Below are 26,311 nucleotides of genomic sequence, written 5' to 3' on the forward strand. Positions count from 1 at the left end.
GATTGAAAGGTTAAGACTCAGCTTTGGAACTATAGAACCACAATAGAATCTGCAATACAAACCCCTCATAATTTGGCAAAACTACAGTGTAAAACAGATTGTGTAAACCCGCAAGCCAAATGAGGTTACAATGGACAAAAAGCAGTCCCTAGCCACTGCAAGTAAAGCATTTAAAATCTGAACTCAAGTCCTTTTTAAAAAAGAGTCTGGTTTCCATTTCACTGTCTTAGTAAATGCTCTCTTTCCCTTTCCATCACCAAAAGTGCACACAATCTCCAGCAGGGCATTTTCTGAATGTTACGAGTGTCTAGGAGAGCAGATGGCCTACTTTGCAACATGAGTAAATGTGATACAATACATACTGGGACCCGATACTCAGCTGGTGTAAATTGGTATAGTTCAGTTCAGGTCAATAGGACTATGCCAATTTACACCAGCTGAAGATCTGACCCACTGTTTTCACGGAGAATTCAAGGAAAGCATGTGCTGATTATTTGGGGGATAAAGAAATATCTTAGTGAATGAAAAACATTCCTGAATGCACAAAGCATTGAAGAGATTATTTATTAATTACTGCAGTGCATAGCCTCCAGCTAGAATCACAGGGCCCTGATCCTTCAAAGAGTTACATTCTAAACTTTACACACAAGTAGTCTTATTGGAGTCCGCTTATAGTGCCTAAAATTAAGGATGTGGGGTAAGTCTGCAGGATGGGGCCTCACTTGCTCTGTCTGCTCTGTTGAGAAGAGGGTGTTCACAGATGCATTAAGTGTATTTAACTAAGTGCTCTGACTTCCTTTTTTAGTTCTAATGTCCAAGAAAGAGAAAATATGCATTAAGAATTCAACATATTAGGCAGTCAATAATTTGACATTTGGCATTAGCGATATAGGGAAATTATCTTCACTAACTTCCTGGTGCCAGTAATAGAAATGGACCTGACCACCCAAAATTTTCCCAGTGTTTGGAATGGTTGGATCGAGAGTTTGCGTCTGTCCATCACAGAGATAGGGGTCAGCCACAAAATTCACAACTGGATTTCAACTTTCTCCAAATTCAAAAGTCTTTAGATCTTGGACTTTGCTTTGGGCCTATCTCTAGCCCAAAGAAAAACATTTTAGGTAGAAGCAGCTTCAGACCGAGATATGTAAAGGTCATATCCTAAATATTCCATGAACAATTATAAGTCAAATAGTAGCATGTTCAACTAGACATAAGCTGAACACCTGAATGTTTTCTTTAAAAGCTTAACACTTAAAGACTAGATTTAATAGAAAACCATTTGCAAGTCCTTGAACACATTAGAGAAACATATTTTCAATTAATGTAATATTCATAAAATGAGTTCGTCAAGTGATTGCACATCTTCATTCCACGTCAGGTGTGTGCATGCCCACTGCACCAGAGTTGGAGATTTTCCCCTCAGCGGTACTGATTGGGGTGTGTAGCGGATTCTCACAGGGCCCTCCTATTCCTCAGGTCCTCTGCGCCCACAAACCAGTAAGAGACCTTGGCTTCATGCTCCCACCAGTGAGGTTTATTTACAGATTGCTTGCCCACCACCTTTTATTTGCAGACAGGGCAACTTAACAGCCTCAGAGGCCTCGCAGTCTCAGCCACCAGGGAGTTTTTTATCACCAGTCCAACACATCTCAAGACTTCCCACCTTCCTAATGTTCAGAAAAGCATGGCAGATCACTTGAGCAGATCATTCAGCAGAAATCACAAGTGATCTCTCAGGCTGGATATCGTGAGATTCATTTTTCAAAACTGGGGAATGCCTACATAGATCTGTTTGCTACTTGTCTCAAAAGAAAGTGCCAACGCTTTTGTTTCAGGGCAGGTCACAATCTGATGGACACTTTCCCGCTACCTTGGAAGGACAAATTGCTGTACACCTACCTTCCCATTCCACACCTTCCTCTGGTGTTGCTCAAGCTCAAGCAGGATCAGGCTTGCTTAACTCTCATCATGCTGGTGCGGTCTTGTGAGCTCTGGTTCTCTAGTCTGCTGAGCCTCTAAGCCTGGGCTCCTTTTGACATCATCTTCAGAATCTGACCTGATCTCCCACCACCTGACCTGATCTCCCTCTTGCCTTCTGCATCCCAACCTAGCCACTTTCCATCTTACAGCCTGGATGCTTCATGGTTAATGCCTCAGGAGGCAGAGAGTACAGGGAATGTTCTCCTGAATAGCAGAAAGCAATCTACTAGATACACTTACCAGTTGAAATGGAAATGATTTGCCTTATGGTCAAAACAGAAAAGTGTTTCATCAGTCTGGTCTTCTATCCAGCATGTTTTTTAATTCTTGCTCCACCTGAAACAAAGCCTATCAATTAGCTCTGTCAGAGTTCACCTGGCAGCCATTTCTATTTCAACCAACCAATCATGGGTCACTCAGTATTTTTAATCTGATGTCAGTCATATTTCTAAAGGATCTGGACAGATTATATACCCATGCCATGGATCCCCTCCGTTAGGATTAGCACTGCAGTATAAAATTTAGGCTTGTATAAATATTTAGGCCTGTGTATCTGCCTGAGATGGTATTCTAGGCCTGCTTTTGGGCCTGCTTGCCCGCCTGAAAGCTAAGGTCTTCAAGATACACATGTAAATAAAGAACAGAGGCATTGTGTGTTACTCTTGCCTACCCACAACCAGATGGGTTTTCTTTATTACTGTGGGAAGAGACAAGGGGTGCAGTTAAAATGTTTTGAGGTGTAGTGGTGGTTTTATATATGAATGTACAAATGAAGGATAACTCATTTTCAAGACAGACGCCAGAGCAAGGTCATGCAACCAGTTGGGAGGAGCAATGGGGGTAAAAGGAGGTGTGAGGAAGAAACACTAAAGGGCCATAAAGTAACCGTGGCCAAAATGTAACCTCGCTCCTTACCCCTCTCACGGGGTACAAACGACGTGGTACCGAAGACACCCGATTCAAGACCCTCCAAAATGGAATCTGACCATAAAATGTAAAGGATGGTACCAGGGACGGGCACTACAAGTATAAGTAAGCCTACCAGAAATGAAGGGAGGAGGGACCTTTATTGGCATATAGAGCTATGCTTAGGGGAGAGGGAGCTCTGTGGGAGTATAGAGCTACGGTTATGGAAAAGGAAGCCCAACTGATGTGAAGGGTTATGGTTTTATGTTTAGCCCCAGTAAACATCACATTTGCACTTTGGACTCTGGCCTACTGCTTTCTGTCTGCGAACATGTCTGGGAACTTAGAGAGGTGAGGCAGGGGGGCCCTGACACCATTCCTTCCTGGGGCTTAAATCTGGTGATAGCAAGATTGATGGGTTCGCCCTTTGAACTGATGGCCATCTGCTCTTTGCTGCAGCTCTCTATGAAATTTACGTTTTTGTTGGCGATTATATAGACAAGAAGACTGGTGGAGTTATGAGCATTTGGTAGCTGGCCCACTTACAGAGATTTTCATAAGAACAAGGTACACTTACGTCCGCATCCAAGATTCCTGACTAAAGTAGAATTGGAATTCCACATCAATCAAGCCATATATTTACCATCGTTCTTTCCTAAACCCCATTCTCATAATAATGAGAGGCTCCACACCTTGAATGTTAAAAGGGCATCAGCTTTCGTTTTTAGATTAGAAGTCTTTTAGGTCATCAGCACAGCTCTTTCTCAGTTGCAGACAGGATGAAAGGCCTTTCAGTCTCAAAGCAGAGGATTTTGTTCTGGATTTCATCCTGCATTGTCCTGTGCTATAACATTGCCCATGTACTTCCTCTGGCCAGTGTGATAGTGCACTCCACACAATCTCAACTAAAAGATATACGCTAGTATTTTGGGTACCATAGACATTTGTAGAAGTGCAAGTTGATTGTTGGTACCTATTTTTACTATATTTCAGCATTCCAGAGATGATGCCAGCTTTGGATGAGTAGTTATTCAGTCCTTGTTCAGGTAGACTCCAGAATTCACATCCAGTTTGAACTGCTCCGGAGTCACCAGAAGACATGTGCAATCACTAGTTGGAATAAAAACGGATACTAACTTGTTCTGTAAGTGTTGCTCTCTGAGATGTGTTGCACATATCCATTCCAAGATCCATGCTCCTTCCCCTCTATATTAGAGTTTGCCTGGTAAGAAGAAAACAAGGGGGAGTCTGGGACAGCACCACCTTTATGCAGCTCATGAGGCAGCAGAAAGTGCCCGGGCCATCCTGATGTGTACCACTAAGAGAGAGATCTCCAACTCTGGTGTACTGAGTGCACAAACTCCTGAAATGGAATGGGCATGTGCAACACGTCAAAGAAGAGCAGTTACAAAACAAGTTAGTAACTGCTTTGTTGAAGATTTAGATTGTATATCTCTATGCAAGTTTAGTCCACTAATTATACAATGCTGATTTTTAAAAATCATTAATAGGCTGCTATCGTAGCATTTAGCTATTAATCATGCATCCGTACATGGGAGTAACTAACATATGTAAACACTTCTACATTCTAATGTTGTGCGTGCTCACTGAATTATCTGCAAGGGACATAACAGTATAAATCTGAAGCAACAACACTATTAACATGTCTGCATGAAAAGATAGTTTATCATATATCAACTTTCTACATTTTGGGGGTCTAATCCAGTGTCCACTGAAGTCAAAGGGAGTCCTTCCATTGACTTCCGTGGGCTTTGAATTAGGCCCTTTATTCATTGCTCAAAAACATGTTTTTGTCTTTCCAGTTACCTCTTTAATATTTTTAATTTGGATGCCAGTAATACCCAAAATGTATTAGGTATTGTCCACACACCCATGAAGATGCAGTTCCTCTGCCAAAGAACTTCCCATTAAAGAAACACTAAATGATAATCTATTTTATCCATATATTGTACAAATCCTTCTGGTACTATGTGCTATGACATGACATTTTAAATGTCCTGTTCTTTTCATTTGTAAGCAATAAAATGATTTCCATAGCTCAAAAATGATTTATCATTTTTAGATTGAGCCAGATATCTATAGTGGTTCAATCTATAGCTTTACCCAGAATATGGTCTTAACTGGCTTATCCCCTCTTAAGTAAACTCACCCACCCCATTTAAAAAGAAATCATGGAACTAACATGATGTGATACCATCACATTGTTCACTCTGCTTGTATGTTATACCCTTCCCCGTCCCTCTGTTTGTCTTGCCTGTTTATACGGTAAGCTCTTCGGGGCAGAAACTATGTACTCACTTTTTGTTTATACAGTGCCTAATACAATGGGACCCCATTTCTGGTTGACCTTAGACACTACCATAATAAATATGATTATTTTAATAATAATATTAATTAAATAGTGTAATACAAGTGCATATGACTACTAAAGTGACTAACTGGCCATGTGCATGATTTATATGTGAACAGCATATTTTCACACACAGCTTGTATATACACCATTTTGAATTTGCCTAATTTTGAGAGTTTCACCTATAATATTGAGGATTGTGAGTTAGAGCTGCTCTTGCTTGAGGTGATATTTTAGCAAGGCTTTTTCGTTATGTTTTTTGTGCTCTGCAGTGAGGTTTTTTCTGGCAATGACAGAAGGGACAAATTGTTCATAGATCTTATGTGCCATCCCTGATACCGTATATTTTCAGTACTGTAGTTCTCATGTGCAGTGTTCAAGTAGTTGAATGAAGAGAGAGACTGCCAATATCTTGGTGAATAATGGACTTATTTTTCTTGCTTATAGTTTGATCTTTCTGGAACTCCTTCCTAGAATCTGTGGTCCTACTGGGACTTATTTGGATGATCCAGTAATGGTTTGGGTTATGACTAGTTATATTTCCACATGGAGGAAGTCACTTGTGAGGAAATTTAAGAAATATAAGTAGTAGAAATAAGGACATGAGTATACATCGGGGCAGCATGTTCTCTGATTGGATGGCAATAGAATTTGCTGCAAAATGCATCCTTTGCTGCATTGTTGCATTACAGAACCTCGCATTTTCCTTTAAAAACAAAATATTTCTAATCCTTGTAGTTGTAAAGAAAACCTCCATAGGAAAACTGAATGTTCAATGTTGCCATGTAGTCTGGGTCCGTACACAGTCTTTAACAAAAACTAACTAGAGTTGCTGGAAAAAAAATGATTTTTTTTCCAACAAAAAACATACTTTTTTTTGCAATTTATTCATGAAAACATTTCCCATTTTTGACCAGCTCTAACCACTAAAAGAGATATGAAATGCTACTGTACACCTCAATGAGTTAATTCTGAAGCCTAGCGATGTCAATTTAAATAAATATCAACTCTTAACTATTGCACTTCTCATCATTATAGCAGAAACGTTCATCTAGTCTACATATCACTCAGTCCCAAGCTGCTTCCCATATCTTAACCGGTGCCAACCCCTCACCCCCACCCACCTGGACTTTCAGCTTCCCTGCCAATATCCAAATGCAGGTATGCATTATCTTTACAATAATCTGTGGCACACAGCCAGTTTAGCGTCATCATAAAATAAATGGAAGGGACAGAAGGAGGGACAGGGGTCCCCTCAAGTGCCCTCCAGTCTCCACTTCAAGTCCTTTATAATGTCTTTCTCTCTCCCCAGCAGATGCCCAATGAGCTTCTCGGAGCAAACAAACAAAAACAGAGTCCTCTTCTCTTCCTCTTACTTCCCTAATGGGAGAGGAGAGTCCATAAGAAAATCAAGAGAGGTACGGGTGACCTGGATATCAGGCAGTCTTGCTGGGTCAGCCCTTTGGGATTAGTCTAAATTGGGTTGTACCTCCAGCCCCTCCTCATGGGGCATACTGCTCTGAGGCTAGGTCATGCAGCTTCAGGAGCAGCTTCAGGAGCCTGTTGCTATCTCCCTCTCAGTGGTCCTGTCTCAGTGATGAGTAAGATGAGTCAAGGCAAGGCAACCTCTTCCTATGGCAAGTTTTCCCTTTTAAGCTTCCCCCCTCTGGCAGAACAAGCCTAGCAGGTGCATCTTGTTGGACTTAACATGCCCAGAGGAGCCAGTTAGTCTCCTGTCTGCCAGAGTGAGGGCAGGTCCCTTTCACAGCCAGCTTAAAATCAATTAAATTCAGAATAAAAATAAGCACCAGAAATACTGGACTAATTCTAGTATTCATTTTCATTCTTTCAGGGACAATGTCAACTTGAAAATCAGTTCTGTAATTTTTTAAAACTACTGTTATTAGAAGCAGCAGCAGAGATTACTGTAACCGAAAGGAATTAGAGGAAAAATAACTCATTTCCCCCCATTTGTTTACTTTGTGCATGGTGCGTTTCACTATTTACCTCATATAGGCAGTTGGTCAGTTAGGCACTGATTCTGCATGTTGATCATCAAAACGCCCCTTCTGCCTATGTGATGCCTTGACTGGGGTGTCCTCCCACATGGACCAATGTTCAGGACTGGGGCCTTAGTCAGTTTCCTCTGTTATATGTGGCCTGAATAACAGCCTTGTTTGTGAGAGCTGTGTTCAGCTATTCATTATTTATACATCCTTAGCATCGGTCTTGAGGAAAGAATATAATGTTTTAGTCTCTCCTCACTTATGGAGATCAGGCAAGAGTATTTCTTATTAGTCGACAAGCCTCATATACTGGGTAGCCTAGATCATGTCTCCCTCTAGTGTCTTATGCCAGTAACTATCCAGCCTACTGTCTTCTGCCAGTGGATTTCTCCTTCAGTTCAAGAATAACAGCTTGCCTAGTTGTTGCAGAAGGTTGTTGTATATCACTCCCATTGATAATTAATGTTGGGGATAGTTTGTTACTCAAGGAAAGCAGTAACAGACAGCTCTGGGCAAACAGACAGCTCCTGCCCTGGGGTAAGCATAGAGCATTGAACTCTATGGATGAAAGTAGCAAGTGGCTAACCAAGGGCAGAATTTGGTCCAAGTGTGCAGTCTTCATGCAGTTTCCCATTAAGTGCCAGTCTAGGTCTCCCGCAGAACAGCGACACAACCAGTCCCAAATTATTAGACTTGGAAGGATTCACATTTTTTAAAAAAATTGTTGAATAATATTCACATTTACTTCCAAGAATATTTCCCTGATTTGTTTTCAGCAGTTTAAATTTTTGTAAGTAGCAGGAAATAAATAAAGCACAGAAGAGCTCATTGCTTTTTATCCACAAGATAACATCTGCTGAATCCTCAACTGATTCAGATACAGAATCGTATTTGCTAATCATTATTGCATCATATTAATCCCTTACAATTTTATTTAAAAAAAATCATCAGTGATCATAGAAGTCTGATTCCGCTAGGTGCTAAGAGCCACACTTCCAACACGTGAATAGTCCAATAGACTTCAGCATAAATTTGCCTCATGTTGCCCCTTACTGCTTTGATTTCTGCCTTTACCCAAATCCAGCCAAAGAAAACACCATGATGTAAATGACATTACATATATACTTAAAGTTAAGCATGTGCTTAAGTACCTTGGCAAATCAAGATCAAAATTCTTATGTCAAGCCAGACACTCACAGACGGTCCACTCATGTTCTTATTTAAATTAATGGGACTTTTGCCTCTGACTTCAGTAGGAGCAGGATCAAACTCATACACCCTTATTAGCTCTTAAGTGATGTGTACATACATATTTCTAATTAGCTTCCTGTCTCTGGAACAACAATGACAATTTTCTTTGGCGGGTTTTGGGTAGAGGCAGACAACAACTAGCTGCATTTACCAATTAAAATGGAATCCTTTCAAGCCTCTATGTGGGGCCTAATCCTGCACCTGCAAGTCTTCCTTAAAAGTCAGTGCAAGTTCTGAATAGGAAGGTTATGAAATATCTAGCTCATGATGGATGAAATTGCATAATTAAAACTGCCTACAATTTATGCAGCCCTCAGATGGTAGAAGGTTTGATCTTGCTGCAAGAAAACTACCCCCTCCTATGGGAAGAGTTTTTCAGGAGGTTTTAAGAATGGATAGTAGGTGGGTGCAAAATCAGATTTTTTGAAATGTTAGTAGATTAGTAGCAGTACATAAAGTGATTTTCATTATCCAGGAATAATTTGATAGTGCATGTATACTGCTATTTGTACTCCTGTACCTCCGGTTGACATTACCCTACGGTGCTTGTCTTTAGAAAATGGGAGGTTAAAGTCACATTGTGTATGCAATATGCCTTCCTTTTTTCCTTCATCTTCTTTTTATTCCCTTTCCATACTGTCCTACCCCAACTCCCCCACCCCCACCTTTAATTTAATGGGAAAGCCATGCACAGATGCCAGGCAGACAAATGTACTGAAGTCCTGTTAGCATTTAATCTCTTTTTAGATAAATGCAAATATTGCTGTCGATGGTACTGGAGCCTTGACCAGCAATCATTTGGGGGAGCTGGCTCATCCATTTTTCAAGTCATGACTATTATTATCAGTCATTGCAAATTGAGATCCGGAATATTCGTTCCTGACGAAAACAACAGAATTAAGCCACAGGGCTTCAGAAAATTGCTTTCATATTCAAGCAGTGCTACACATATACAGACACCTCACTGATGATTTTACTGCCCTGAAGAAAATATATTGCTGCTGCCACAACCCTGTCTTTTGGCACTTTGTCACTTACAAGTGATGATAAAATTGCAACAAAGAGACTTCTTTTTAATCTTATAGGTCATCGTTTGTACTCTGGACAATCCTCCCTTTTGTCCTCTCATTTAGTGTAGATAAGATGGAAAATTCCTTTTAGTTGCCTCTAAACTTCTTTTAAGCAACAGAAAACCAAAAGTCAGCCTCCTGATTAACATACCCTGAAGTTGTTTAACACAGCAACCCGTTTTGTTTACATTTTTCTTTTAAGTTGAGAGTTCTGGATGCACCTTAAATAATGGTTATGAAACTGCATTATAGGGTGCACTTTTGACAGATATGTTCACATGATGCTTTAAATGTTAAGAGACCAAGTTAATCCCCTTAATGCCATGAGAACCCCAGTATCATAGAATAACTGTATTACCGAGTTTCTGCCCATTATCATACCCATCTGTTACTGCTAACCACTTACAGAAAAAAATTTTATTTTGTGTAATCCAATCCTGAAGTTCAGAGGTACCAGAAGGAATGAGATACAAAGAGAGAGATTTCTGAATACATTCTTCATTACCCTGAATAGTGAATATTTTAATGAGGGACTTTTACACTGAAGCACACTTGAAAGAAAAAGAGCATTTGTAGAAGCAGCTATTAAGTTGGCTATATTCCTTTTCCTTATTTTCTATATATGAGAAGAGTTTTTTTGCTTTTAGGCCAGCTTTTTCTTCAGCTTTGTCCCTCAGTGAAATCATAAGCTTATGTTTGTGATAGAACATAAGGCTGTTGCCATAGAAATACGCTGCCACAAATTCAGTACTATGGGGTATCCATTCCCCTTCACTGTGAGGTGTGGAAGGGAACAAAGACAGGAAAAGGGCTGGAAAGAACAGAAGGAGGTAGAGGTATCACTGCTGCATGCTCTCCCTGGGAGATGCCATTTGTATTCCTCTGTCTCCATTCTGTGCCTGTGGGGGTCTGTGAGTTGGGCAAGAGAAGGCATATTGGCAATATAAAAGGGGAGAGCTGAAGAGTATATGCCCTATATCAGTGGTATCCAACCATTCCAACCTGAGGGTTCACCATATTTCAAAACCATCCAGAGGCCACGATCACTGGTTTGGGATAGATTCTCTGCTCGGTTTCATTCCCTTTGCATCAGTCAGACAGTGTAATAGGAGCAGAAATCACACACAAGTCCTCTGATGTGATTTCCTACTTCTCCTGAGGAAGAGTTGCCAATGGATCTATAGAGCCAGCAAAGTCAGCTCCCACGCTTATTTCACTGCACCCAGAGCAGGCCTAGTACAAACCAGGAGTTTTGTCCCCCCAAACAATCTTCAAAGAGCCCCAAATTATTGTCAGAAAGACCAAAATATGGCCAAATTCAACGTTAAGCAGTGGAAGTGACAAAATACTGACACTGTAGCCAAATTCTACTTTCCTAAACGTTAAAATCCAAGATTTTCCAGGGGCCTAACTAGCCCCTGGACTCCTTAAGTTTGTTTGTTTTTTAAATAGTGACATCTAGGGCCCCCAAAATATCCACATGCACTCCCCACCCTCCGCCCAGTAATGGGACCCTAGAACTGGCCCTGCCCAGGAGTTGTACAGGGCACGTCAGGCTGGGGAGGAGGAAATGGGGTTCAGGCTCACTCCAGCAGTCTCCAGTTGTTCATTGTCTCTAAGGGATTGTTGCCACTTGATGAAAGTTAGAGCAGCCCCCACGAAAATGGAACTATCATTAAGATGGAGTGAAAGCTGGGAGTACACACTAACTTAGGGGGAAAGCCTTACAATAACCTCTTAGTTATTCAAACAAACCCCAACTTTTAAAAACCCAGGAAATTCACTGCTCCTTTTAAGAGAATCCCAAGCACCAGAAGCATAGAAATGGACACTTACAGCACCCATACCAGTCCACCATTAAAGGCCAAGCTCCTTGTCAGCACCTCAGGGAGCCATTCCCATCGCCTCAGTTGAACCATTTGAAGTGATCTTTGGGGGTATCCATCTGCTACTGAAGTCAATAGAAAGATTCAAAGTGACTTTACTGGGAATTAGACTGGGCCCTCATGAGAAGATGTTCATTGGACCTGAGTGTCCTGTGAATTACACTGGCTAAATAAGTATTAGCTTCTCCAATACACCAAAGCATTGCAGAACAGGTATAAGTGAAAGCTGAGTAAGTCCCGGGGAGTTTTTAGCTCCCATGCAGGGTTTTCCAATATGGCTGAAGATGTTGGACCACATTTATCAAATTATTGCAATGCGCTCCTTGAAAAAATTTGTAACAAGAATGTGATTTAAACCTATTCAGCACAAAGACATTCAAAGATCAAAGACAGGATTATTCTTGTTTTGTCTATTGCTAATTTATCTTTTGTAAAATTGTTGATTTGCATTGTTTATTTCCCTTTCATTCTAGAAGTTTATAAAACAAACACAGCTAAAACCTTCTCCTTGTTCGAGATTTACATTATAGTTACCTTTGTGACTTGGTAGTTGCAAAAATAAATGATTTAGGAGAGGAACAACACATTTTTGCCACAAACTGAAGAAGAACTGAAATGATTTACAAAGTACTACTACTGGAGTGTACAATGTAAATCTCAGACCCTAAGAAAATGATATGGCAAAGTAGCTTGTAGTGGAGAAAGTGACATTTTATAGGAATTATTAAGCATGAAAACATTTTGACTCAGGACAAAAAAAAAAAAAAGCAAAAAAAAAGCAGCTTCTCAGAAGAGAAGTAAATATTGTTGGCCACAAGACTTGCCCAGTCAAATGATAAATCTCAAAAATATAATAAAGTTGGTGGCATGGTATTTTTAAAACAAGTTCTCTATCTCTCGAGCTGTTGCATTCCATGATTCAGCTTTTCCTGACCATATGCTGATTACATGATAAGATTTTACAGGGTATAAAAATGTCGTTGTTTCCCTTGCAAAGGGCAAGAACAAGAGGACTTCTACAACTGCAAAATACAAAATAGAGGCATAACATTATGGAAAAAAGATTTCCAAGATGATGGAAACCATAAACAGGTTTAAGACTCTGCTGGATGGAATTTTCTCAACATTTTAGGAGCCTTTCAAAGTGGTTGGTATATTTCACAGCAGCCTTTGTATAACTCTTCCTAAAAACCATCATTTAACGCTCTATTCACCCTATGGGCTCAATTCTGAACTCAGATACAGGGAGGGCATTTGATTCAGGGTATTTCATAAAATCAATTGCTTAGATATCAATTGAGATATGCCTGCCTATTGTACTCACACACACGCATGTGCTTGCATACATGCATGTCACAGAACGTATCAGAACAGCCTATTGTGTATGCACTGACTAGTTCAGGTTTGCCTGTCTCACAGAGACCTGCAGAAAGGTGGTAAAGATGCCATTATTATGCTTTATCCACAACTCAGAGCAGCTGCTCTGATTCAAACTGGTTAAAAACATATCCTTTACTCAAACACCGATATAACTTGTGGCACAATTCTAAAGCCATTCAGGTGGGTATATTAGTGCCAAATGCAGAAGAAATGCTGTTTTTCCCAGCACTAGTGGCAAAAAGCCTCTTAGATCCCAACCTGGGCAGACTTCACATCCTCATGCCCATCACTGAAGAAATCAAGTCTTCACAAGTCAATGAAACAGAGAGAAATGTGAATATGCCTTGGGTGTGGTGTGGATAGGATCCCAGAACAAATCCATCTTCCCCAAATCAACGTAGAAGGGAGCAGGGAGCTGAAACTATATATATCCAGCAGCAGCTGGAACAACTGTGGATGTCTCAGTCTGTACTTCAATGTGGGGCCTGAGAATTGCATTCTGCAAGTTGGGCGTCCAAACGCAGTTTCACTTGAGCACAGTGCTTCAGGGGCAGTGCTCATTTTCAGGATTGGGCCCATAGTGTAATTCTGGACTTTTCACTTGGTTTATCCATCTAATATAACTGGGGAGAGATCTGCTTAGAAACAGATGACAGGATATTCTGTTTTCTTTTGAGATTTTATCATTACATTTACCTTTATGGGAAAGATCCATATAAATTATATTATATGATAATCTATATTTATTTTTGAACTAGCTTATCGACTGTGATACAAAACTTTATTCCCACTATAGACAAGAAGATTCAGAGAAGCAGAAATTCTCTATTAAATTCTAGAGGCTTTTACAGTAATTATTATCGAACCTTGTTCGATTTCTATATAACCCTATTGGTTTAATCTATTTTAAATTCTATAGGATTTTCCCATAAGGACAAATGACACCAACCTGTTGCATATGCATCTTGCCTGGGTCTCTTTTTAGCAAGGATTCTATGATCTCTTCCTACCCATTCAATCCCATCACCACAGAATCTTGCTTAGTACTTTAAAACTGATATTCAGGGAGAAAATATTGGACTATATCAGCCACAGAGTGAAGGCTCTCTTTTTCAGGAGATTACACAAATTATGCTAATTACTGTTGCCTGAGTGGGGGTCTGAATGGCTAAAATTCCCTTTGGAGAACAAGGCTGTGGTACTGCAAATTTTTAAAACTCTCACTACATTCATTCAGTTTGAGTTATTATTAAGGAATCTAAGTCCATTTTCCAATTCCTTTTTGGTTTATAGGTTGTTTCAATTTTGTTGCTTTGTCAAGGTCTAAATTAGGCAAGTTAACATTTTCTGAAAGCTGCTATAGTTACTTCTTTCCTCTAGATCTATTGCTTCTCAAGAGAAATCCTGATAAAAGGTTGCAAAAGCTTCTGAAATTTTTTTCTGCTCTGCAAGTTGTTTTATGGGTCCCTCAGTGTTTTATCTTGCCTACGGTCCATGAAGCTTTCTGTTTCTGTAACTGAAAGACTATGAGTCTACTTGCCCTATTTCCATATTCTACAAATGCACATGGGTGCGCATGCGTGCACGAAGAGTGGGGGAACGTGTGCAGAAAAAGAAGTTTCACAAAAGCAAAATCTTTTTTATTTGAAAATGGCAAAAAACTATTTATTTTTTACCATTTCATGCTATTTTTATGTTTCCCCAAAATCCCACCTCCCACCTCACCTGTTTTGTGAATTAATTCCCTGTTGCTTTTGAAATTCCCCAAACATAAGACATGTAGTCCAGAACTGGGCCCCTGTTGTGACCAATACTCAATGAATCAGAAACAAGGCAAAGGGGAACACAGAATGCAACAAGCCTATTGTACAATGCTGTCCATGGGAAAGAATTTCTCACGTAGGCAGATATAAGGTGGTGGAAAAAAATGTTCTCATATTGCTCTCATAGGATTCTATATTATTCATACTTTTTATCCAGGGATCTTTCAGGCCTTTACAAAAATGAAAAAAAAATACACTATTATCATCACCATTTTGCGTAGGGGTAAAGTTAGGCACTGACCTTTACGCCTTTGATTTCTTGATATAAACCTACTTTACATACAAGACATTATGGATCATTCTTCTGCCCTTAATTATACCTGTGCTAATCCATTCTTGCATGGGTATAACTGAGGCCAAAATATGGCGTATGAACAAATATAGAAGTAAGGATACATTATAATAGTTAAGAACATCCTAAAGTATAGTATCTGTTAATATTTCCTTTATCAAATGTTTGCTAAGTTTAATCATTCAAGAAAGTCACTTTCCACCTATTGAATACTGCCACTGGTTATAATGCAGATGATCGCAGAACCACTCTGTTGGTAATATAACCCCTACACACAAAATTAAACGTATAATTCCAGATCATATGTGCTTGCAATGCTGTACTAAAATTCTATTTTATATGTACTTTGTTTTCATATCTTTTGAATATACACATACAGATACGTGGAACGTGGTATTCCTGGTTTTGAGGGGGGGAAAAATCAACCTTAATGTTAAAAAATTCCTGCTGTCTAATTTGCTCCAAATTATACAAGACTAAAAATTCAGTATGTGAATTTTGGGGTATAATTTAATTATAACATTTCCCATGAAAAATTAACAATGAAATTTGATGCCAGAAGAAGTAATTTTTCTTGATTTGTATTAGACTGAAAATTCTTTGAAATAAATATTAATTGAATAGGTAGGTATAATTATTTATGGTTATTTTCCACCACAACCACATGACTTTGATGAACTGTAAATAAGGAACACAGGAAAACAATTTTTTTAAAGTGGATATGGTGCAGGCTGGAGGGAAATCATAAGCATTAAAATATAATATAGTTGTGTGTGTGTCATTTGCTTTTAGGCCCTTCTTCCAAACTGTTGTACAGTGAAAGATGAATATGAGACATTTATTGCTGCTCTGGGACTCACTTGAATGTCTGTGATTGGCCTGAACTGAAGCTTTGTTTGAAGGTTATGCGAAGACTTTGTCATTCAAAGTCAGCACCTCTGACAAGCACTATCCTCAGAAGGGGTTGACTGAATTCTGCTGGATAAACACAGCTAGATTAGCTAGGATATGAGATTCTTTCACCTCTTCACTGTTACTCATTAAGAGCTGTGATCCATGGCTTGTGCTGCACCCCAGTCAAGGTCTTTGAACATACAAGTGTTTATAATCAATAAACACTTCAGTGATCACATGTGTTGTGACATGTAGTGTTTAAGTCCCTACTTAGAGACAAATATAGAACAAGGACAGGGTCACACTTAGGAAGAATTTAAACTGTAAAATACATTAAGGTTTAGAGGCCCAAACAAACACAAAACAATCTAGACCAAACGTTAATAATATTCTGAGTATTATTATTATGATAATGACACCTGGTTCCATCTCTGCGACTAAAGCATGGTCTACATTACATACTTAGGTCGATGTAAGTCACCTTGGTGATCTTATTTGTCCTTGTGACTACACTCAAATATGTCTCTGGCTGATGTAAACGCCCAGTTAAAGTGATGCAATAAAACCACCTCCCTGAACGGCGTTGAGCCATGCTTGACCTACAGAGGCCGATTCCGTGCAAGTGTAGATATCGTGTGACCTTTGCTGACCCAAACAGATTCCCAGCAGCTGTCCCACAATGCCTGACAGTGACTTCTCTGGTCACAATTGTCAACTCCACTACCCTGGGGCCATGGAGACCAGAATGTATCCCCCTTGAAACACTCAGTGTATTTATGAAATGCCTGTTCCTGATTGCCCACATTGACAAGTACACCTCAAAACTCACCCTTCTTGTGTGCAAAGGCCCAACTGACCAGGCCAGCTCAGTACACTAGATGCACTCCTGCCTGGAGTAGACAGGTGGTATTGGATCTCCTTGGCCTGTGGGGAGAAGACACTGTGCAAGTGCAGCTATGTACTCAACAATTGTAGAAATGTGGACAACTATGAAAAGATTGCACAGTGAATGCAGTGAAGGAGCATGATAGAGACCAGCAGCAATGCTGTGTGAAAGCAAAGAAACTGCAACAGGCACACCATAAGGCCAGGGAGGCCAACAGTTGACCTGGGGCTAACACACAGACCTGCTGCTTTGACAAAGAGCTGCATGCCATACAGACCCCACCAACACCCCACAGACCATCATGGAACCCTCGGAGAGGCCTGTGACAGAGAAGTCTGCTGTGAACAGCGAGGAGGAAGGGAAAGAGGAGAGGGCAACACATGGCGGGCTCCAGCTAGTCCGCAAACCAGGATCTGTTTGAGACTTCCCCACAGTCTAGTGCAGTGATCATCAAACTCTTGGGGTCACGCCCCCCCCTTACCTGGTATGTGTCCCCCCAGAAGCCAAAGTTGGGAGCTGGGGCTGGGAGTGGGACCAAAGCTGAGGTCAGGGGCCAGGAGTGGAGCCAGGCCTGAAGCTGCAGGTGGGGCTGGGGCTGGAACTAGAGCTGCAGCCGTGGGGGCTGGGGCCATGGTTGTGAATGGGGCTGCAGGGCCCTGGACCCAGAATGGGGCTGAGCCCAGGGCCACAGCTGGGAGCCGAGGCTGGGGTTGCAGCCGGGTGACGGGACTGGAGCAGACATGGGGGCAGAGAGGGGCTGGGTGGTGCCCTCTTTACCCCCGTGGGGGCTTGACCAGGTCCCACCACACCCCCCTGAAGGCTCCCTTGTGCCCCCCTAGGGAGGCGCACCCCACAGTTTGGGGAACTCTGGTCTAGCATATCTCAATATCCAAGCAAGGATGAGCCCAATGGAGGGGAAGGAACCTCGCGTACGTGTGTGCATGCATTTTCCCTCACAGCCCATTCTCAAATTAACAAGTCAGGCAGAGATTTTTCATTGTTTTACTCATACAAGAAGAGGTAGCAAGCAGACGTAGAGTTGTTATCTGCTATCCATTCCCCTATAAGGTTAGGTAAGTGGGGCTAGCAGGGGAGAGGAAGGAGGAACTTGCAGAGCAGTTTGTTTATGTACCTAGCGAAGTCCCTTGTGTCCTCTGGAGAGAGCTCAATGCAATTTCCATGGGAGGGCCTCTGCAATCCTCTCCTGAAGGTTTCTAGGGATGGCTGCCTTATTTCTTCCTCCACATGCTTTCCCATGCCACTCCACAGTGAGTTTGGTAGGTGCCATTGCAGTAAATAGGCCAGTGACATAGGGATCTGGCTGGCTTCAGGAGACCAGCAGAAGCTGTGCTCTCTGTGCCTTTGTTACCCTCAGAAATGAGATATCAGCTAAAATCACCACCCTTGTCCGTAGGAAAGAGTGCTAATATTCATTGCCCGTGCCCTATAGCTGTACCCATAGAACCAGGGGCCAAAATATTATTGTTTCATATAACTGAAAATTGTAATGCTTTTCTTCTTTCCCCCCACTCATCCCTCTTGGGCCACACTCACCATGGCTGGGAGTGGGGAGCAGTGCTGTGTGGAGGCACTCCAAAGCTGAAGTGTGAATAAGCCTGTCTTGTTAAAAAGTGTTATGGGAATAAGGGAAGGGAGTTCAGAAACTTATCTTACCCTTTCTGTTGTGGCTGTACATCCAGGGACACAACTGCCTGCTTTATCTGCAGCTGCTGCTGTTGCAGCCTTTAGGACAGTCCCCTCCACACCTCCGGAACTTCTGACCCTGAGAAGAAGGAAAAAGAACAGGGTGAGGGAGGACATGTTCAGCGAAATCTTGCAAGCCAGTGTTGCACTGAATGGTGAACAAAGAGCCTGGTGGGCCAACATGGCAGATGGCATGGAGAGGACAGAGAGGACAGGAAAAAATGATGAAAGATCCAGGAATCCCAGCAGGAGAAGGAGAGGGAGCTGCATCAGAATACAATGGGGCTTCTACAGCAGTAAACACAAATGCTGCAGACTCTAGTTGACCGACAGGTCCAACAATCATGGACTTGCCACCTTCACAGTCCCTGGAGAACTCCATGGTGGCAGCTCCCTACACCTCCCAACATTCCATGTATTACCCTGGGTTGCATCCTTCCCCTACCACTCCTAGCTGGGTGACAGTAACTACAACGAAGCTTCATATACATTGACCTGTGAGAGCCCTGGTTGGTGTACACGCAGCCAAAATTGACTGTATTTGTTCACTGAAATGGACAGAAGTCTTTGCTGCTTTTCTAATTTTAAAGTTCCAAGTCACTAATTTGTGTTAGAAGTTAGTACTGTATTGTCTTTTTCTATTTACACATTGGGTTTTTCCCACTGCTTTTGTCGTTCAATAAAATTCCCTGTTTTGAAGATGAATTCATCTCTATTACATCACCCCACACACTGCAGAATGTGTAACAGTATTCAAAGCACCCAGTACTTGTAAGGGCACAACACCACAGAACTCATAGGTTTAAGAAAACACCTAGTCATATAGTAAATGTACAGCGAGCATCTCAGAGTCCATAGGTCATTAAAACACAGTGTTATACATATAAATGTACACGAAGCACTGCACAATTGTTAGCAACCCACAAATCTTTTGGGCCAGAGCGCAGTCCAGAACAGCACATTAATGGCTGACTGTTAGAGTGCCCTTTCAAAGCCTCCTGCAGCTGCATAGCTCCACCCCGGGCTCTTGTGATGGTCTTTATATCTAGCTGCTCCAACTCAGCAGACAGCTACCCTGGTGGCAGCTTTTCCCTTTTGCCTCACAAATATTACGTAGGACACAACAGGCAACTCTAACTACTGGGAAACTTTTCTCACTGAGATCCAATCTTGTTAGTAAACACCGCCAGTGTCCCTTCAATCAATCAAAAGCACATTCAGCTGTCATTCTGCACTTGCTGAGTCACTACTTACATCTTTCCCTGGTGCTGTCAAGGTGGCCAGTGTATAGCTTCATGAGCTAGGGGAACAAGGGGGAGGCTGGGTCTCCAGGATTACTATTGGCATTTCAATATTTTCATTGGTAGTCCACTGGTTAGGAAAGAAAGTCCCTGTTTGAAGTTTCTGAACACTCCTATGATCTTAAAGGTGTAAGTGTCATGCCCCTTCCCTGACCAGCCCACATTGATATTGGTGAAGTGTCCCCGGTGATCCACTGATGCCCGCATAACCATAGAAAAGTAGCTCTTTCTGCTGATGTACTCTGTGGCAAGGTGGTTTGGTGTCATAATCTGCCACCTCGCCATAGTCTGGGAACACGTAGATGCCAATCCATCCACTATGTCCTGCACATTGCTGAGAGTGACAGTCCTGTGTAGCAGGACCCAATTAATAGCCTACACACTGGCATGCCAATGACCCCCACTGTGGATATCCCAGATCCAAAATGATTTCCCACTAGCCAATAGTTGCAAGCGTACAGAGTGTAATCACCACTTGATTCTCCACTGTCAGTGCAGCTGTCATTTTGGTCTCCCTCACTGCACTGGAGGGCTGGGGTGAGCCTAGCACACAGATCCAGAAAAGTGGCCTTTTGCATCCAGTAGTTCTGCAGCCACTGCTCATCGTCCCTGCATTACAATACGATCCCACAAATCAGTGCTCGCTTTTTAGGCCCAGAAGTGGCGCTCCATCATCTGCAGTTACTCTCTGAACATCACCAACAACTTTGAATTGTTTGTTGCCATGTCCCTTAACGATCTATCAGTGAAGCAATAGTCAATCCTGTTGTGGGTCTGCAAATTTGTTCTGTATTTGCAACATTGATGAGAATAATGCAGAGCTCCATGCTTCTGTCAGAGATGATGGACAGCAACAAGTGCCACCCAAGCTTGGGGGACTTTTAAGAAAAGTTGTGAAAATTTTGGAATATGGATGGCATTTTGGGATGGAGAAAACTGCATGCTGGGATCTTGATCTCTAGCTCCCAGAGAGCCCTGGGTGAATCATTTCTATCCCACAACACACTGTGAACACTTCCCAGAAGACATTGTGCTGGATGGTGGCTCATGGCACACTGGAATACCTGCCCTGGTGCACACACTTTGCATCGATACAAGCATTCCAGGTGAATATGCACAGCACCAACAAAAGCAGCCAAGCATGAGCAATATAATAACTTCAGCAGCTTTATGCAGATGTAACGTGCGTTGAACAAAGTTTGTAGTGTAGACCTGGACTGAGTGTCTTAATATTGTAGTTAAGGGAGATATAATTGATTTTTTTAATTCCCATTGAGCTTGATTAACATATTTCTACCACCATTTAAATGTTATTTTCCAAAGGTTCTTTCCTTTTTCTTATTTAAATTTGCAAACAAAAATCCTTTTAAGAATGATTACGTTATATCATTATAAGTAATATGTATCAAATACCTACAAAGTATAGATAAGGAAGATGATGGTCACTGCCCCAAGGGCCATTTGGGACAATGTCAGATATTCTAGTATGCGGAGGGGACAGCCTTGTCGTTTCCTATTTAAAGAAAGCCCTAATGAGTTTCTTGAGAATTTGTTAATGAAAACTGTCAATCACTGGCATGTCATAGAGCCACAAGTGTTTCACAACCTATAACTTGCCGAACTTCTAGAAACACCAGGGGAGCTCTATAATTCCAATATATTGCAAAGTCCTTCAAAGGATAGTACAATGTAAAACAGACAATTTCCAGGGTATCAGTCAAGAAAAGTCTTTCTTCAGAAACCTACAATGCAGTGAACTATATTGACAAAATAGAGGCACTCTTAGACCATGTGCATACAAAGGCATAGGAAACTGGTTATGAAATGATAGTTTTAGAACACAAATGCAAATATATGATCATAGGTTTGAAGTGTTAGTGAATAAGTTGGAGTGAAAAAATATAAATACCCAAAAGACATGAAAAATCATGATTCAATAAATCTTATTGGGGGAAAAATGAGAACTTGGCACTTCTAGTACTGAATTCACAGGATTACCTGATTTATGGGAGCTCTGAAGTTACACAGTGCCACTTGAGAAGCCCAAAGCAGGAAGCTGTGCAGGCAGAAGGATAAATAGTGACTATATTTGATTTTAGAGACTGAAACAGCACAGAGGAAAAAGTTCCACTAAGTCTCAATCACTCTGAGACATTGCACTGAAAACAGTTTTCTTCCATATACACTAACAGCTACAGAGTTTTTTCAAAACCACTTCAGGGACTCTATTGCTGAAAAACTCTGCTGGCAAAAGATTAATTGCTTAGTGTGGTTGGGGGTTTTTACGTATTTTAATTAATGGGAGTTTTCTTGAGTTTTGCTTTGAATTTTGACTGTATGGTTCTGACCCAAATATTGTGTTGTTGCAGAGGAAACACAGAGCCCTGAATTCAAGATTGTCAGCTAAGTAAAGGAAGAACTGATTTTAAGTTTATAAACTCATATGTATTTGTAATTGTTAAAGCTTTCTTGTAGATTTAGCTAGATAAATAAACCTAATCTGGCTCATTTTACTCATGGGAGTAATCCCATTCCTCCAATACCCAAATTTCTCATTCAAATTGATAAACTAATTTCATCTGATTAAAGTGCTAAGCATTATTTACTAAAAGATATTCAAACTCTCGTGCCTAAAGTTAGACACCTAAAGAAAATTGGCCCGATTTTCAGATATACTTAGCACTGGCAGTTCCCATTGACTTCAGTGGGAGTTATTGGTGCTAAGCACCAACAGAAATCGGGCCACTGTAATTTAGGTGCCTGATTTAAGGGTCCTGAGTTTGGAAACTTGGTCATTATTATATGCAGTGCTAGCAGTGACACTTAGAATTAAGGTTGCCTAATACTTTCCATTATAAGACCCTGTTTTAAGTTGCTTATAACTTTGTCAAATTTTAACTGTTCAAGCTTTAATTTCCAATGCTGGGTGTCTGCTCTAGGCTTAATTTGTTTATTTATTGATTTGTTTTTAAGTTTAATCAAAAACAGTTCAGCTATTTCCAAGAACAAGATTAGGAAAAAAAATATTATTTTGCCAATATTAAAAATTTCTTGCAACCATATCCCTGAGAATCTCCAGCAAGAACATAGTTTGGGGTTTGCACTGGTGTGAGTGACATGCCTTGTCCTCTCAAACTTGGCCAGTTTGTAAACCACTGAAAAATCACAGTGGGCACATGTTCAGTAGAGGTTTCTTAGAGGCTAGCAGTATTATTATGTGATTCTGCCTGAACCGGGCATACTCAATCCCCTCACGGCTCCTATGTGCTGACCAGACTGCATATGCACCATCTCCACAGAGCAACTGAAGTAGGCCATTCTGTGTGCAGGGTCTGAGAAGGACTTGCCCTGCACTTGCTACTCCTGACAAATTAGATTAGAAATGTTAATGTTACAAAGCCAAGCACTCAGAAATTAGGATACCAGAATTAAGGCTGCCTGTGTAATTTGAATCCATTCCTCTTTTGTGTATGCATAATGTTGCAGATCTTTAATTACACATCACATAGTATTTTTGCCACACATCCCCTGCTTTTTCACATTTAAGTTACACATTGAACAGGTGTGGGTTTTTAAAAATAAATAAATAAATAAATAAATAACTTTATTTTTAAATCAATGATTCTGATTTTTTCTTCCCAAGCAGAATTAAATTTCCCAGAAAAAAATAATTCATTCAGTTCAACTCTACGGCTAGAGAATACTAATCAGAAACCTTCTGTGCTCCCTCAATCCTAATGAAGTTTAATGAAAGATGGAAAATGTCCTGTATTCAGTTTTGCTGGCAATCTACTACTGATCTTAAACAATGTTTTGCTTATAACAGGTAACCAGTTTTCAAGGTAAGCTGTATGTCTAGAGATTTTTGCTAAAAGATCCAGTTGTACAGCTCATGAATATTTTTGACAGGTGAGGTCCAAAGGTACTGCACTTTCCATGGGCATCTATGTATAAATTTACAATGGACTTCCACAGTAACAACAAAGCATGAAGATTTGCTTTGAAAAAATTATCATATTCTGTGAAAACAAGTCATTAGATTTATCTCTTTCAGTATCATAGGTCTTCATTGCGTCAAATAAACCATATTTTGTTTACCACCCTGGAAAGATATAAATGCTAAATACTGTTTAACTTTATTTTATGAGAGTGAATATTATATTCTTCTTTCCAGTGACCTTTTATTGCCTTGTGAATAAAAAAATAATTTACCAGACAGAAATAACAGCCAGAGGAAGGTGGGATTTATGAGCATGCCAACTCCACTAAAACCAAAGGATAAAAATAATAGTCTCAGAGTAAAAATAGTGAATTATCTAGTGCCCTACTCTCAAAACTTTGAAAAAACTTTACTCAGAAAATTAAAGCTTTACTCATTTTATCTTCTCAGCAGGGAAAAAAAAAAGAACAGATTCAGTTTTTCTTCTTTTCAGTTTTTTGTGTACTGATGTATGTAATTAAGTTATATTAAGAAGTACTGTGTCATAGATTCCAAGACCAGAAGGGACCACTGTGATGCTCTAGTCTGATCTCCTGTGTAACAGTCATAGAACTCCCCAAAAATAATTCCTAGAGATATATTTTAGAAACACAGCCAATCTTGATTAAAAAATTGTCAGTGATGGAGAATCCACCACAACCCTTGGTAAATTGTTCCAATAGTTAATCACCCTCCCTGTCAAAATTTTACACCTTATTTCCAGTCTGCATTTGTCTAGCTTCAACATCCAGTCATTGGATCATATTATGCCTTTCTCTGCTAGACTGAAGAGTCCATTATTAAATTTTTATTCCTTATGTAGTTACTTATAGACTGTAATCAAGTCACCCCTTAACTTTCTCTTTGTTAAACTAAATAGATTTAACTCTTTGAATCTACTACTATAAGGCATGTTTAAGGCATCCTGTAATCATTCATGTGGCTCTTCTCCAGTTTATCAACATCTTTTAGGAATAAGAACTGACTGAGTCCATGAACTGTCAATCAAGACTATAACATCTCATTTGAATAAAATTGGCAGAAGTTCTCTCATCTCTGAACAGAGCATAGCTCAATATTCTATCATAACAGCAAGTATTAAGTAAACATTTCTTTACTGTAAGCAATTGTCTGAACTTGCTACTGCTTTTCATAATACATTAAATGACAATTTTACACTGATTAACCCCTTTATTAAAAAGGAGGGTCTAACTCTGAATAGCGACTATGAAAAATGGTACCTTTTTACTCAGGAACTCTATTCCTAGTAACTTGCCTTTAATTAGAGGACTCTTTCAGACAAGGGATTGTCTTTATATGGATATTCAGATCTTAGCACAATGAAGCCCTGATGCTAACTGGGGCATCTGAGCACTACAAGAATTATATAACACAAAAAAAACTACATTTAAAAGAATGGTAAAGTTGCAAGTACTTAAAAGTTAGGAAATGCCAGAATTAAGATGTCTGTGCTACCTTTATTAAGCCCCATTCTGAGATAATGTATTTGATAATTTTCTGGTTCACATAGCAACAGATCTGGTAACTAAGTTCTGTTTCAGGAGCTCTCTGTGCAATATGATGGTCTTAAATAAATATGCCCTTAGTTAAATACGTGCGAACTACAGAAGATTCTTGGATAACACAGCTATAACTGAGGGCCTTCTTTAAGGACAATGATGTTGCACAAGTGTAACTGAGAGGAGCATTTGGTCTTCAGATTCTTTATTACTAATGATGATGTACAAGAGAAGAAGACAGCTTACCTTTCAGATCAGGATGAGGTTGCAGGCTTCACAGAATCCTTCCCCTCCCCTCTTATCTTTTTACTTGTAAACTGAGCAAATTTTATATGACTATCATGGATACAATAAATGTAGATGACTACAATGCACTTTCCACAACAGCCACTCTTTAGAGCAGAGCTGCATTTTTCCAGTTCTCTTTTCCAGCATTTCTTTATTTAGTATTGGTAAAAACAAAATTAGTAGCAGAACTGCTGCGAGAAGTGAGGCCTTCCTGGTCATTTACATAGTACCATATTTTTGTAAATGAATATTAGACTGCAAATAAGTTGAGGGGATGAAGAACATGACTTTAAAAAAAAAAAAGCTATAGATGGATGCAGTATTTTTTTTTTTTGGGGGGGGGGGGGGGGGAAATAAACGGACACCAGCCTTGCTGAATTCCCCTAAATGAGCCCTGATACAAAAACCTTTTTTAGGTTTGAAAAAGTACAATTCCAGTAAGTTTCTCCCTACTGATTTGTAATTTTATATGCATCTGCACTTGCTATTTTTTTCTGGGACTCAATTCTGAAGAGAGAAAATACCATGGGAAAGTCCTGTAATTGTCCTGTAATTACACAAGAACAGCATCTAGAACCAAATTCAGACCTGGATAGGCAGGTGGAACTCCAAGGAAGCCAATGGGATTCCAATTGCTTTTTCCCAGTCACAGTTTTGCCCCCAGTCTTCTAGGTGCTTATTCAGACTAAACTTCTGAATGTTTTATATTTCATCCATCTCTGCTGTTAATCATGAATGTTCATTGACACTGCAAATCACTAGATTTGGGCT

General features: G+C 40.3%; 1 long non-coding RNA gene across 3 annotated transcripts in view; it reads right to left on the reverse strand.

The window, feature by feature from the left end:
* The window catches only part of LOC137162150 (uncharacterized), a 37,131-nt gene that overhangs the window by 3,187 nt on the left and 7,633 nt on the right, over positions 1-26,311 (reverse strand). Inside the window, exons 2-4 of one of the 3 annotated variants that reach the window (XR_010922305.1) lie at positions 18,423-18,531; positions 16,692-16,786; positions 2,224-2,319 (exon numbers count right to left, since the gene is read on the reverse strand). This is a non-coding gene — a long non-coding RNA (uncharacterized lncRNA). The remainder of the gene's footprint in view (positions 1-2,223; positions 2,320-16,691; positions 16,787-18,422; positions 18,532-26,311) is intronic. The other 2 variants (XR_010922303.1, XR_010922304.1) reach the window with 2 other exon arrangements.

The sequence above is a fragment of the Emydura macquarii genome, unplaced genomic scaffold (assembly GCF_026122565.2).
Source record: "Emydura macquarii macquarii isolate MOO-44397 ecotype Brisbane River unplaced genomic scaffold, CSIRO-AGI_Emac_v2 contig_2422, whole genome shotgun sequence".
In the NCBI taxonomy this organism is placed as follows: domain Eukaryota; kingdom Metazoa; phylum Chordata; order Testudines; family Chelidae; genus Emydura; species Emydura macquarii.